Genomic DNA, 15,573 nt, shown 5'->3' with positions numbered 1-15,573 from the left:
ACATATACTGTATGTATGTACGTGCGCGTGGTTGGTTGGTTGCGGGGCCTGTTTGCATGTGTGTGTGTGTGTGTGTGTGTGGGGACAGGTGTGTGTGCCAGCTAGTGTTTGTGACTTAGGGTCCAACCAAGGACACTTGGGCTTATCTGGTTACACCCCCTCAACACAAAGACACAGATACTGAGAGAAAGGAAGAGACAGACGGAGAAAAAGACAGCCTGGCAGAGAAAAGGAGAGAGTGATAGCGAGTAAAAGATCAATAGGGCTTTTCAAAGGGGTTCATTTTTAGCTTGGATGAAGTCCATCTGTATATTCCTTCACACGTTATCGCAATAAGAAAAGAAGCCTTCAGCACCGGCAATTCAGATGCCTGAGCCATCTTTTTACACCAAACATCTGCCACAATCAGTCCCAAATCAACTCGACTCAAATTGTTGAATAGTGTGTGCAGCGAAACCCTACAGTTGAAAGCCAACATGAACAATGAACTATTTGCGTCTTTGAAAAACTTTTTTACCGTTTGAAAAACTTTTCTCAATATTTCTACAAGAAAAAATTGTCTCCCGCCGAATTAGCGCAATACTCTTTGGCAGCAGGTTTTGATGTCTGAGCTTATGATAAATTTATCCTTATCAGCTAACCACTAACGTTAATAATAAATACATGACTTTAAATAAATGATGAAGTCTAGCAAGAGACAAAAGCCATAGCCATTGCCATAAATTCTCTGTTCTAATAGTTTCAGGATTTTGGTTGTTGCTTTATACACGGTTTCATTTCTGACATAGCTTATTTTCATCTATTTTTTTGTATCTCTGTCTCATCGTAATTTCAGTGCATTTTCTAGTTAGATTAATATGTTAATGGGGAAAGTGAATTACTCCCAGGGTAGATATTTGATGTGTCTAATGTTGCCAGTAATGACACACACTGGTTGGGGAAGATGTTATTACCATGTCTCAGAACAATGATAGTGGACATTCATTCCTAATGGATTGTCTGAGATTTTGTTTTAATTTAGGCTTTTAAGAAGAAAAAATAGAAATAACGGCTGCTAAAATAAAGGTTGATGGGTTTTTGTATATGAATTCAATTCCCTTTTGGATGAATAGTAGTGGGGTTTTTTTGTGTTTTTTTCATCCTGTTTGACTGAACCACAGTAACCTTGGTGGCATATCATTATAGTATTGTACCCGTTGAATGGAGCACTCAATACTTCTCTCACAAAGGTGGGCGACTAGGATAGAGAATTTAGCACCACCACAATGGCCCTCTCCTATTCAAATCAGACCCTCTCCCTGCCTGTCTTTGCCCTGAGTCACAAACACTCCCCTAAACGGAGATAACAAATTGTTCTATCCATAGGATCCAATTAAAAAACTGTGAAATCACCCGAAAGTCATTTTGATGTCTTTGATGCCTATCTGCTCCATGTGTATACAAGTAATTATATTTGCCAGGAATGTGGTGAAGAGAGCAGATGAAATTCTGGAGAGCTCCCAGTTAAAAATAATACACTCGAATATTCTGCTTGTAAACGGAGCATTTTTGTCCTTTTTACGGGTTTTCTCTCATAATGTGGTTCATTTGGTGGCACTGTAATACAAAGAGATCCTAATGTGGGTGTTATATACAGTACAGTACACACCTGTTTAAGCTATTTAGTTTTTCCATATTAATGCCTTAAGTAATTCAATCAAGCTCACCAGATAACAATAATTCAACATGTGGCATCAAATTATAAAGAACTAATTATGTTGTCCTTGTACAGATATATTTAGGAGTAGAAGTAAAAGTATGCAATAGAAAATTGGAAATACTCCAGTAAAGTAAAAGTACCTCAAAATTGTACTTAAGTACAGCACTTGAGTAAATGTACTTAGTTACTTTCCACCACCGGTGTGACTCCAAATTTGGGCAAAGCTTCAACCCAATCTGAGCCCCATTGACTTAAATATTTCACAAATTATAAAACAAATGTGAAAGATAATTAGTGGTGATACTTCTGAAGTTTGGAGCTGATCAGAGAGATTACAAGATTAGCTCCAGACACCCGCCCGCATGCGCGCGCCCGCGCGCGCACACACACACACACACACACACACACACACACACGCACACGCACGCAGGACCTCTTATTGACATCTAGCCTCCTGCAGAGCCAATCTGTAAAAAAATTGTGTAGTTCTGCTCAGAAGATTAAAGAAACATTTTCACTTCTAATCAGACCCTGTAAATATAGTACATCGGCTTCACCAGGCGGTACGATGTAAGGTCACGCATAGCATAAGTACAGATCAAGAGAAAGTGCAGAAAGAAGCACTAAACAAACCAACATATTTGCAAACACTGTGTGAGGTAATATACCGTATAAGATATTCTTAATAGAACTGTGCAAAATGCCATTGTAAACACGGCAGTATAGTGCAAAAAAGACAAGTCAATTAACCACGTTCAATCCAATATAGCAGATCTAGGCGTTCACAACGTGTCGCGATGCGACAGGCTTGTAGATCTGGTATTTCCGCCATGCGACACCGTAACACAACATGTGTAAAGATGGTTAAAGTGCGAGGGGGAGGATGGATCCTGGTGTAAAGGTTTATATAGATGAGAGAACATGGCGGGGGGAGTGTGTATGTGTTTTGTCTAGCTGTATAGATTTCAACGCTCACTAATGATCCATGCATATACCCTTAATGCACTGCTGAGCCTATATCACATCACTCCACGGACAGCACTAATAGGTTGAGAGGGGGGGAAGGCGCAGATGTCGCGCCCGGCTAATTTGGTGACGGTACATAAATATCACAACCTGGCAGTCTTGATTCTATGGAAACACAACTTGGGGAAAAAAAAGGCGGTGTTAGATGTGAGATGGCAGCTGAGGGCTGGAATGTACGTGGCAGATTCAAGGCAAGTAGGCAGGCAACACAGATGGTGAGTGGAGTGGAGCTGCCACCACCACCACCAGTGTCACCACTGGGAATTCAATAATGGTAGAGCACGGAAGAGCTGGGGCCTCTGTCGGCACGCACACGTGTGTGTGTGTGTGTGTGTGTGTGTGTGTGTGTGTGTGTGTGTGTGTGTGTGTGTGTGTGTGTGTGTGTGTGTGTGTGTGTGTGTGTGTGTGTGTGTGTGTGTGTGTGTGTGTGTGTGTGTGTGTGTGTGTGTGTGTGTGTGTGTCAGTGATGGAAGAAGTACTTGTGTCAATACCCTACCATAGAAAGTCTGTTACAAGTGTAAATTCTGTATTCAAAATGTACTTGAGTAAAGAGTACAAAAGTATTCGCATCAAAAGGTAAAAGTACTCGTTATGCAGAATGTCCAGAATGTTTTTTAAATGTATAAAAGATCCTTTGAAAAAAGACGATCTACAAGCTCACGATCAACGCGTCGCATCTTTGAAATAGCCAAAGTTTAAATAGGGCTGAAGTGGTTAGTGTATGTTTTTTAATAATAATCCAAATCTACAAAGTAACTAGTAAATATCTAGTATATCTAGTACTAGTGAAATATCAAAAAAATGGACTGAAGTACACTACTTGAGTACATGTACTTAGTTACTTTCCACGTGTGTGTGTGTGTGTGTGTGTGTGTGTGTGTGTGTGTGTGTGTGTGTGTGTGTGTGTGTGTGTGTGTGTGTGTGTGTGTGTGTGTGTGTGTGTGTGTGTGTGTGTGTGTGTGCGCGTGCACGTGCGCCGTGAGAATTACTTTTCTGGAGAGCTCCGGCAGCGGAATGCTAATGAAACGCTATAGATAAGACGGACAGACCTCAGAGATCAAAGTCCTCTGCCTTTGGCCAAGGCATCGTTTTTGTGCATTTATAAATGTTGACAGGAGACCCTCGATCAGGACCCTGTGAAGCCTCCTGGAAGGCAGAGAGATGTGTAATAAATGATGGGGGGGGGGGAAGAGCGGGGCAGTCAGACAGAGAGTTTTCGGGGCATGGCGGGGCCAATGGGCTCCCGCTGTGCGTTTCCTCTCCTATACCAAAGGCGCAGCATCCTCGTGTCCATCTCGCCTTACTGTACGTGCACGGCAGTGTTGATTTCGTTGACTAAAACTATGACGAAAAATGTTTGTCGACTACCTTTTTTCACTGACAAAAACTAAATAACAAGAAAGAATGACATAGATGTCATGATGGACAGCGCAGGACCCCCCCCCCCCAAAAAAAAGAAAATAGTTTTGGGGGTACAAAAGCATGGGATGAAAAAAAAAAAAAAAAAAGGAGGTCCGCGGTCGTCCCCCCCCCTTAGGGGTCCCTGGAGACCCTTGGGGGTCCCTGGGGGTGACCTACAGACACGGCGAAGGAAAACTGTAAAGCCACAGCCATGCGATGTTGCACATGAACTCTGCAGCCGCACTGAGCAGAGATGCTCATAGGCCTGCGTCCTGCGTCGCTGACGCACAATATTGTGAAAGGACGCATTCATGACACCGTCGTGCCGTCGTGGCGTCGCACTAGAGTTGTCACCAACAACAGAGAAAAATATAAAAACCAGAAAAAGTGCTCCTCGGAGCACAGGTCTCCGCCAGGTCAGGTAGGTTATTGTGGGCCAGCAATTTTCGGAATTCGCCAATCAGGATGGAATATAAAAAATTTGACAGATCCATCTTGATCACTTGACTATAGAGATCATGTGTACTGATTTGCATGTTTGGACAAAATTAAAAGTAATATAAAAAAGAAACATCTGCCTCCTGGTGGCGCTATAATAGGGCAATGTTAAAAGGGTGGCGTTTGTTCTTCAACGTAGTGCAAATGTGCGTGCAAAGTTCCACCACAATTGGACGCTGTGTTCATGATTTGCGGCATTTTGTTCAAAGCGGGCCACTCCTGCAAACTTTAGATGTCAATGTTAGCCAATCACGATGGAATATGAAATATCAAACAGATGCATCTTGATCACATGACTATAGAGATCATGTGTACCGATTTGCGTGAAATTTGGAAAAAATGTGAAGGCTTAATCTAAAAAAAAAAAAGTTTTACATAAGTCGGCCTCCTGGTGGCGCTATAAAAGGCTAATGTGAAAAATGCAGGGCAGATATTTTTCCTTGGCCTCTAGGGAGTATGTGTGCAAAGTTTCACGCAGATCGGTGCAGATAGTTAAAAACACAAATCTGCCTTTTATAGCGCCACCATGAGGCTGATTTGAACATTTTCAAATGGCATTTCTTCCTCGGCCTAGTGGGAACATGCGTGTTAAATTTCACATAAATCACAAGCTGCGTTCATGATTTGAGGCATTTAGTTCAAAATGGACCAATCCTGCAAACTTTGGAAGCCAACCTTAGCCAATCAGGATGGAATATGGAAAATCAGGCAGAGGTTCTGCTCTGGCATCCAGGGAGTGTGTGTGCACAGTTTCACTGCGATCAAGCCAACGGTGCCAGAGATTAGCTGTTCACAGACACACGGACACACACACACACAGACACACGGACGGACAGGGGGTAAAACATACTCTCTCGCCATGCCTTCGGCCTGGCGGAGACAATAATTTGCGATAAAATTATTAGTGCACGATAAGTATCGGCCCGATAATTATCGGTTCGATATCAGGAATTATGACGTCATCACGATAAAACCGATAACATTAATAATAGCTCCGATAATATATAATATTTGTCAACTGTGATCTGCATGGACTCTCAGTTAGACACCGTTGTACTGGAGAAGTATAACTCTCGGTTAGACACCGTTGTACTGGAGAAGTATAACTCTCGGTTAGACACCGTTGTACTGGAGAAGTATAACTCTCGGTTAGACACCGTTGTACTGGAGAAGTATAACTCTCGGTTAGACACCGTTGTACTGGAGAAGTATAACTCTCGGTTAGACACCGTTGTAGTGTTGTGCTAGTGGTGTGCTAGTTACTGAAAACCAGTGACTAGTTACCATTACTAGTTACTTGTCATGTAAAAGTAACTCAGTTACTTTACTAGTTACTTACACCAAAAAGTAATGCGTTACTGTGAAAAAAGAAAGGGCTCCCATTATTGCCCTTATAGCCTTCATTTCAGTACTGTTATTGCATTGGAGAATAATACAATCTGTTGATCAACTTGACATGCATTTGCATCACTGAACTCTGCTAAGCAATGTGGTCAATACCAGGGGTTACGATATAGGATTGTAACCTGCTGGTCCCAATGTCCGGAATGAATCAAATGTATCAGACATCTGATAAAAAATACCGGTCATAACTATATTTAAGCATTAATTACAATTAAGCAGGTGCGTAAATACAGCCTAACACTTAGGCCTACAGCATTATATTTTGGATTGAGCTATTTGAACATGTATTGGTTATTTTCAACAGCTTGTATGAAAATACGAACTCGGAATCAGAGGATCAAAGTTGAGGAGTAGTTGCTCAGTTTTATTTAGCTTCCATCATTGTTACATTCAAGAAGGAGACAGTCAATGGTCAAAACTTGGAAGATCTTCCTGTGTGTCTGTCTACCGAGGACAGCTCGCAGTGTGTTCATATACTGTTTAGATCTAATCTAATAACCTGCATAATGCAATTGTATGTATGTTATACAAGGCATGATCTCATGGCTGCTGCCTTGCACATGTTTAGCTCACATGTTGACAATGGGACACACACATTGTATTCTATATATCCTGACTAGCTCTAAATTGGCTTTCTTCCAAGTGCCTTTCTCATAACATGCACTGTTGTAAAATATCCTATACATGAACCATGATGAACGAGTAATATACACATTTTATATACAGTAGCAGGGTCATCTTGCACAAATACATTAATTACCTACACTTGTGCCTGGCAATGTCCTTCTCACCCATTGACTTGCATGTTAAATGATGGCGTTTCCCCTTAAAAAATAATCGATCATTTCAGGAGCAAGAGCTTAAAAATCTATTCTAAATCTAGTCAACAAGGCCTGCAGTAGGCTATGCACTGGACAAATATGCATGACATTATTTCAATACACTAAAAACCAGTGGTGGAAAGTAACTAAGTACATTTACTCAAGTACTGTACTTATAAGTACAATTTTGAGGTATCTGTACTTTACTTGAGTATTTCCAATTTCCAATACTTTTACTACTACTCCACTACATCTCAGAGGCAACTATTGTACTTTTACTCCACTACATGTATTTGAAAACTTTAGTTACTAGTTACTTTTCAGATATAAATTATGATATAATGAAACATAAATTAACCACTTTAACCCTATTTTATACCTAGCCGGTCTACAAGCTCACAACGCGTCGCATCGCGACCCGTTGTGAGCTTGAAGATCTGCTATTTTCAAATATTTAGTACTTTTACTTTTGGTACTTTAAGTGCATTTTGATGCCAATACTTTTGTACTTTTACTCAAGTAAATTTTGAATTCTGGACTTTTACTTGTAACAAGAGTATTTCTATATTGCAGTATTGGTACTTTTACTTAAGTAAAGAATTTGAGTACTTTTTCCACCACTGCTAAAAACATGGGAAATGTTAGAGGGAGTAATAGCCACGGATACACGACGGTCGACTGTCACGACCGTCATGGATGAACTTCAACCTAGTGTTTGCACTTTCTCCATTTATGACCCGTACATCTACATAAACGTTCATATTTCAAAGATAAAGTGCTTATCCCATGGCGACGGAGGTTACATGTATATATGGGCTCTCAAAAGTACCTGTATCATCCGTATTGTTCAATAAAAAGCATTTTAATCTGATCGGTGGCCATATGCTTTTAACAGAGTGACCCTATCGGTTGGTAGGTGTATTGCACTCGAATACATTATGAAAAAATGGCCACTAATCGGATTACAATGCTTTTCATTGAACAATAGTATAGTTCAGCTTGGGAAAAGCAGCCTTTAACGGGTTTGGGTACGTGGTTCATAATCACCATTGCGTTATCGTGGTTATCTCTCTCTCTCTCTCTCTCTCTCTCTCTCTCTCTCTCTCTCTCTCTCTCTCTCTCTCTCTCTCTCTCTCTCTGGACCTCACTGTCCATGAAAAGAATGTCGGGGACTCGGGGCTCCCGAAAATTATCTCGCAGAATCGCTGCTGCGCTGAAAATAGCAGATCTACAAGCTCACAACGCGTAGTGATGGGACCTGTTGTGAGCTTGTAGATCTGCTATTTTCAAATAGCCAACGCAGCCATGCAGATCTGCAAGCCTAACCGAATGACTGTTAAAGCAGTTTGTTTAAATTACTTTATAAAATGTTATATTTTCACAGGGATTATTTATTAGTGTAGATATACATTTTGGAGTGGATATATGTGAGATGCCTGTCAGACCGTCTGCTCCGCAGGTCTAGAATGGAATAAACGGGCGCAGCCAACGTCAACAATTGGTCTCGACCAGACGTGAGATCTCAGCGTAAAGTAGGATGAAGCCCACGTCCGGATATATTGATAAATGCCGAAAGGTGCGGTGATATCGCCGTACGTTCATTATTCGGGCTACACCGCGTTGATAAATGAGGGCCACTGTGCCTTAACTCCGCCAGACAGCTTTTTGTGTATTTACTATGAATATCGCCCCTATACTTAAGGCTGACAAATAACGTAATACACATCCATTCTCTCTCTACGTCCTGCGTGTCTGGAGGATGTTGGGTCTTTTGAGCAATTGAGCCAATGTGTATTCTCAGAATCCCATTTCACACTCGAGTGTGAAATGTGTCTGTCTGTGTCCCTCATTCACAGAACCGGTTTATTGACATAAGCGCACAATATAAACACCACACACATGTCCTGGCCTGAGTGGCCTCGTTCTCTTCATGTTTGATTCTTGAGACAGCAGAGAGGCAGCAATGGCACCAGCGTAAAAAAAAAAGTTTGTCCAGAGCAAACTCAGCGACGCGAGGACGCCTAAACGAACGGTCGCCTAAACCACTTTCAGGGCAAGCTGCTTCAGGCTGCAGCATCAGTCCTGCTTGGTAAAATAAAGGCTGAACTCAGTGGACATTGGACAATATTTTGCAATAGGCCTACTCGCGTATAAAGATTTCCCGCTTTCCAAACGGGAACTAGTTGCAGTTTGTATTCGATTCATGGAGGATGGAGGACTCATCAAAGAGCGGGCAGTGGAATTTATTGACACCGCGGATTTGACTGCACGGTGCATCACAAAGCGCTCCTAAAATAAACCTTTCCGAGCGCACTTTATGTACACTGCAATTCTCACTGGCTAAATGTAGTGCTTTGCACTCTGTAGCCTAACAAAGCATCCCTGGATATTAGCAATACATTGCCAGCTTTGTTTTTGTGTATCAAGTGGTCCCCCCCCCCTTTTTCTCTCTCATGTAGCCTACTGGTGCAGCGATATGCTTGTGGTTCAAGAAAGTACAAAATAAAAGTCTTTGAGTCGTTGTCATGGTTGATTGATTGATTGATTGATGTACTTTATTTAGTAAGACATGAGAACAGTACATGGCAGTACATAACAGTACATGGAAGTACAAATTCGCAATACAAGGTCTACTAAACTGGATAGCTCAGTTAAGCACGTAGCTTGGTTAATAATTTACCAATCATCTACCAACTATTGTAGGCTACCCGTGTCTAAGCTAAAACATAAACATGTAGGTCGCCTACATAGGCTACTTTGGTAAATAAATCTGGTTATTTGAAGAGGAGGTTATTCAACTCTCCAGCTGTCTATCTGCGACTCTCTCCCCCCCGCCGCCCCTTGCGCTTCAACTACATGCAAAAAGGCCGTTCGCAGCTCGCGATGCTTAAATGAAGAAATGTGCACAGAAAATCATCTAAAACTATGCTAAATAAACCCCAAATAAAAATCAAAAATAAAAGCGGGGCTTTATTGTGGCTTAAATAGATTCAAGTCAACACTTATTAATGTTTTGGTGCATTCTATAATTTAATACAAAATTCTGATGCCTCCATAGTCTATAGTCTACATGTCTACTCAGTGGTGGAAAGTAACTAAGTACATTTACTAAAGTACTGTACTTGAGTACAGTTTTGAGGTATTTGTACTTTACTTGAGTATTTCCAATTTACAATACTTTTACTTCTACTCCACTACATCTCAGAGGCAAATATTGCACTTTTACTCTACATTTAGTTGAAAACTTTAGTTACTAGTTACTTTTCAGATATAAACTATGATATAATGAAATATACATTAACCACTTTAGCCCTATTTCATACCTATAGGCTATTTGAAAATAGCAGATCTACAAGCTCACAACGCGTCGCATCGCGACGCCTTGTGAGCTTGTAGATCGGCTATTTTCAAATATTTGTAGATCGGCTATTTTCAAATATTTAGTACTTTTACTTTTGGTACTTTAAGTACATTTTGATGCCAATACTTTTGTACTTTTACTCAAGTACATTTTTAAGTCTGGACTTTTACTTGTAACGGAGTATTTTTATATTGCAGTATTGGTACTTTTACTTAAGTAAAGAATTTGAGTACTTTTTCCACCACTGTGTCTACTTCTCTGCAGTGCCTGAGTGCCTGTGACAACAGGCAGCCGTTCCAAATTTTTCGGAGCAAAGAGGGGGCGTCTCCCTGCATGAATCCAAGTTGCAGCAACCAATCGGTGTTTGGAGCAAAGAGGGGGCGTCTCCCTGCATGAATCCAAGTTGCAGCAACCAATCGGTGGCAACCAGACCCTTTTTTAGCAAGCCGGCCCACTTTTTCCCACAAACAGAGAGTCCCTGACCAAATCACGCCCCGTTACGCCCCTTTTTCGCCTAAGCCACCTCCTCTCTTTATAAGCCTGCAGAGGTTACATCCCACATACCTCAGACGCCTTTCATCTCTCTCCATAGAGGACAGCTCGCTTCGCTTGAGCTGTCCTAAAAACTCAATAAAAACTAAGCCACGATGACTAAAACTAAGACTAGATATATTGACAATTTCGTCAACAAATAAAAACTAGACTAAAATGTTAGTGAGGGACTAGTGGAGAGGAGATTCAGTGATAAAAGACAAGCCATTACGGTATGCTTGGTTGTGCTCAGGTGTTGCGCTCTGAAAATAGCAGATCTACAAGCTGCGACGCATTGTGAGCTTGTAGATCGGCTATTTTCGGCATGCAGCTCAGTGAAAATCATTTCGATGCCATCACGGCCCGCCAAAAAAAAAAATGTTGTCGACTATATCGACTGTAGATTTAGTCGACTAAAACTAGACTAAAAGTAAACATTTCGGATGTCTAAAATATGACTAAAATTAAACAAAATTGTATTCAAAAGACTATGACTAAAACTAAATCAAAATTTGCTGTCAAAATCAACACTGCTGCCTCATGTCCATCTCGCCTTACTGTGCGTGCGCGGCTATCATTTTTTTAGTGCACGGTTACGGGCATAAAGCACTGTGAGCCTAAGGAAAATCAATAACAGTGATGGAGACCGTTTACGGTTTCATTATTCCAGATTCATGACCTACCACTGCCCCGTGCTGTTGTTGCCCCCGGGGCCGAGTCTCATTGTCACTCACATTTGCTCATTAAGTGCCAATCGCACGGTACTCCGGGCTATAATTTTGGCAGTGCTCGGTGACACCGCAGATGTCACATAATGATACCCTGTCTACTTTCTGCATAATTTAATGTAAGGTGCAGTTGACAGAGTTTACCATTGACAGTGAACTCCATCACCATGTGAACTGATGGGGAATTAGCTCAACTCCATTTCTGCTGTGTTGCGCATGGAACAGGCCCATGAATCTTTCTTTTGTAGACCGGAGGGTGGAAGTAAAATGATACTGCTGCTGCTGCTGTGTCATTAAGTGAATCACAAGTGTGTTTGAGCACAAAGGAATATCATATTATTATGGGTTGGAGTTCATCCACAGTAATCACATCACATATTTTGAGAAAACACCTGTTTCAACTGTCTGTCCTTTATTGCTGGATCTTTCAATTATTTATTCATTTATTATAACTTATTTAACACACTGAGGGATAGTTACAATGGTGCCAAGCATCTAATAAATAAGGCTAGAAAGGGGTGCTCCGCAGAGCACGTATCTCCACCAGGCCGGGTGGCCTAACCAGGGCTGTGTAAGTCGTGGGTTGCAGCAGGCAGGATCTGAGGGAAAATATAGTTTCTACGGCATACAGTTCGTATTTGTGGCACCTCTGTGCTGCCCCATAAAGCCAAAGTGTACAACTACAAAAAAAAAAAAAGATAAATGGGTTTGAAAGTGTTTCAACTGGTCAGCCAAATGAGATATCGGCATGTGATATTACACAAATTGTATATCTGTTCTTGAGGTCGTTGTTTATCCCACAAAATCACGAAGGCTAATTTGCACTTTGGCTGTGTAGGGCAGTATGGGCAGAAATGAAAATGCTTTTGAAGGTGCTCTCTATAAAGGCAATGTGGAATTCCAATTAGCGTTTGATTGGATGTTGTGCTCCTGACACAGTGGGTTTTTTGTTGTTGTTTTCTGGTAAGAAATAGGCTACTTTTGGAAGCCAATTACAGACAAACTGTATGGAATATCAAAAAGCTGTTTGATGCACATTGTTATACAAAACATAATCTCCGTCCCCAGCCTTCAGCCTGACGGAGATGAAAACAAACGGTCATGTGGATCACAGACTTATTTAAAACCTTGTTCATTAGAAATATTAATGTTCTAATAACATTTAATTCTTTCTTAAGCTTATCTCCATATCGTTCATCACAATGCCAACTGTATGAGTGTAGGAGGCTAAAAAAATGTACCTGACATAATCTGCAGGGAAGTCCAACTAATAGAAATTGCAGTCTTTCTCTTCCTGGAATGTTAGCACACTGAAATAGTTGCCACGGTTGTTGCATCAATAAAAAATATCATCAGGCACACACTTACCTATCCACAGCCCCAAACAGACAGAAATGGTGTTATGGCGGTACTAACATATGAGATATGGTTGAAAAAAGGTGGTCTTCCTTTAATGTGGACCCTATTTGAGCCAGTTAAGTACTGTACTGTATGTACAGCAGTGGTTCTCAAACTTTTTCATGTCAAGGACCCCCTAATTGACACTTATTACCCCGCGGACCCCCATTTGAAAAGATAAGCCCGAATAAGAGAAGGTTTTTACGGCTCTAGCAGTGATTCTCAACCATTTTAATTTCAAGGACCCCCAGTTTGACATGCATTAGGCTACGGACCCCCCTTTAATGGCATTTATACCTCTGGGACCCCAATTCACATTGTAAAACCAATGTTAATTTAACTCTGAGAGTGTACAAATGGAACCAAATGGACCCGTTAGGGTCCATTTGGTTCCATTTGTACACTCTCAGAGTTACAGACCCATAAGGGTCTCAAGTACCCCTGGGAAGTACCCCTGAGAACCAATGATGTACAGGATATAATTTCAGTGGTATCACTGCAAAAGCATGTCAACAGCAGGTGGTTAGCAATGTCATTTTTGTCTAACCCTATAGAGATAGGCTACTGTAACTGTAGCAAATAAAGGAACAGGCAATTTACAATTCTATTAATCAATATCTTGACTCCAGATAGGAAGCCCCGGCTAAATTAAACGTTGAAAGTTGGGGGGGGGGGGGACACGTTAAATTGCAAAACACAATTAAAACCACTTAATTTGGCCACTTTACCAATTGGAGTGCGTGATTAATTATGTAGAAGTGGCCCCTGCATGCCGACGATTGAAATAATACACAGTGTCATGTGTCAGCGGTCATGAAACTGACATTAATTGACAAGCTGTCGTGGCACCGGCATTTAGGAAGCAAATGCATCATTTAAAACCCCGAGAGACAGAGACCTGAGAGGATTCATGCTTCCATTTCAGTTAAGTCGGAAGAACACGTCAAAAGTATTGTGGCACTCGTGTGAAGACTCAGACATCACAGCAGAGCATGTCTGTATGGTCTCTCAGCCCGATGTTAAACCTAACCCCGATCCTAAACCCAAACCCCTAACATAACCCTAACCTATAATCAGTGATGGAAAAAGTACTAAAAAAAAAAGAATCACAATTTTTCTAAAATAGCAGATCTACAAGCTCATAGCGCGGCACTCGGTGCCGCGCTATGAGCTTGTATATCTGCTATTTTTGAATAGCCAAAGAAATCTAAAGTGACACAGATGCGTTCCAGGTCTTAATGGGTTAAGTAAAAGTATCAACACCACAATGTAGAAATACTCCATTACAAGTAAAAGTCAGGTATTCCAAATTTACTTGAGTAAAAGTACAAAAGTATTGGCATCAAAATATACTTAAAAACGTATACATTTATAAAGTACCGAAAGTAAAAGTATTCATTATGCAGAATGTCCCATTTCACAAGTTTTCAAATATCAAATGTATTAGAAAAAAATCATACATTTTTACTAGTTACTTTGATAGACTTTTATACAGATCTACGCGACACGTTGTGAACTTTTAGGTTGGCTATTTTCAAGTAGCCAAAGTTTAAATAGGGCTGAAGTGGTTAATGCACATTTTGTATTGATAAATCAAAAATCTACAAAGTAACTAAGTTTTCAAATAAATGTAGTGGTGTAAAAGTACAGTATTTACCTCTGAGATGTAGTGGAGTAGAAGTAAAAGTACTGAAAAAAAAGTTAAAATACCTCAAAATTGTATTTAAGTACAATATTTGAGTACCTGTAGTTAGTTACCTAACCTTACAGGACTGATGGAACATAAGACCCTGGGAACATAGCGATGACTCCGCCACTACGGCTAGCGCTCGTAGAAAATGCCTGAAGGACAGGCGGGCATTCTCAAATGATTTGAAACAAACACGTGTAGCTAACATAATGTGCTGTTCTGTAGCTGTGTAAACCAATGCCTACAAACAATACGTATTGTATAACACAAGCACGTTAATGATTTTGTTCAAACAATAATAAATAATTCTTCACACAGCATGCATCTAATTAAAAACACTTGTCAACAGTTCTGTTCAAAAGAACAGATACCCCAGGGAAGTCCTTTGGTATTGTAATATTGCATTTTTCTCACTGTGTTTGCTTTAGTACAATTCAAAGACAGTACGTGTTTGTATTTGAGTAGGTATCTATTGATACGCCCAGTACATATTTATACATGTTACAACATTTTTAATCATTCATACCGTTTGAATTTTCAGGTCTGACAGACGCAACATACAAACAAAAGCGATATTTTGAGCGATGTATTTTATTTGTCACCTTCTGGAGTTGTTTTGGACTGTCTAAGTCTGCCCTTTTCAAACATTATTGGAGTTGACATACAGCCAGTGCTAGAAATCTTATTATTTTGCTGTGTGTTTATTCAGTGTTTTATTCAGTGACTTCTCACCTTAACTAGGTCACCGAACGAATTATTCACTGAAACCGACATCTGTGTCGTTGTCAGAGGTCGAACAGATGCGCTGTTTAGCAAGGGCGTAACCATGTTTTAAAAGGGGGGGGGAAATGTCTGGGTAGCACATTCTGTAAAGCGCTCACCTTTTAATTGTACCTTTTATTTATGGGAAGATTATACATTTTTTTTGACACCGTTGTATAAAGAAGTATAAATCAGCGTTATGTCTTCCCTTTTCAAAAGTTATTGGAGTTGACACATAGTCAGTGCTAGAAATG

Source organism: Gymnoscopelus microlampas (assembly GCF_963454915.1).
Source record: "Gymnoscopelus microlampas genome assembly, chromosome: 18".
In the NCBI taxonomy this organism is placed as follows: domain Eukaryota; kingdom Metazoa; phylum Chordata; class Actinopteri; order Myctophiformes; family Myctophidae; genus Gymnoscopelus; species Gymnoscopelus microlampas.
Note: the sequence above shows the minus strand (reverse complement) of the source record.